The sequence below is a fragment of the Lucilia cuprina genome, chromosome 2 (assembly GCF_022045245.1).
Source record: "Lucilia cuprina isolate Lc7/37 chromosome 2, ASM2204524v1, whole genome shotgun sequence".
NCBI lineage: Eukaryota > Metazoa > Arthropoda > Insecta > Diptera > Calliphoridae > Lucilia > Lucilia cuprina.
Window position 1 is genome coordinate 62203713 of NC_060950.1, and position 1052 is coordinate 62204764.

Here is a 1052-nt window from a genome sequence, read left to right on the forward strand (position 1 = left end):
ATCTATCTATCTATCTATCTATCTATCTATCTATCTATCTATCTATCTATCTATCTATCTATCTATCTATCTATCTATCTATCTATCTATCTATCTTTCTATCTATCAGTTTCCCAACTTAAAGTGTTCTGTTATAAATTTAAACCATTGAAAATATTGGAACAAAATTTGAATGGTGTGCAAATATGATATTGATGTCCCAAAATGTGGTTGACATTTTCTTCAGGTTACTTCTTTATATCCATTTATTTTTGAGGTAAATATTATTCAGTTTTTATTTACTTTTATTTAGCAATTTGTTTACTTTGTGCTCAGAATAATAAAAAAAAAAAACGTTGCAACTGCTTTTGACAAAGTGATCAATAACAAATTTTGTATTTGACATTTTTACAATATAAAACGTGGGAGTAGTAGAGTTAGTTAGAAAGGAACCACTTTATCTTATAAGAAAATATCTTTAGTTAAATGAAAAATGACAAACGTTTAGGGTGTGCTACACACCTTACAACAACCAAAATTTCACCCTTCAAATTTTGTTTAAGAAAACAATCATTTAATGAAAATATTTGTTAAAGAGAAATTTATAGATGAATAATGTATGCAGCTATGTACAAAGCAAAAGCCACAAATGAAAGGAGGAAAAACTAAACTAGAACCAATGAGACGAATCAAAGTCAATATTTAATCAAGAAAAAGAAAACACATTAAAATTGTTTACACAAACTGAAGGGGTTTTGTTTACTTTGTTGTGGAATAGCGTTTGATTTTGAACAGTAATGAAGCAATAATGATAAAACTGTAGACGAATATGGAATAAATGATAAATTACTAAAGATTTTTTAAATTTGATAATGCAATTTTACGAACTCGTGCTTGAAATTCAATATCAATATTTACAATAAGTAAGGAGAGCAAATAGTGACTGCACTAGAACTAAACTAGAACTGAAATAGAACAGAACTAGAACTAAACTAGAACTGAACTAGATCTAAACTAAAACTGAACTTGAACTGAACTAGAACTGAACTAGAGCTGAACTAGAACTGAACTAG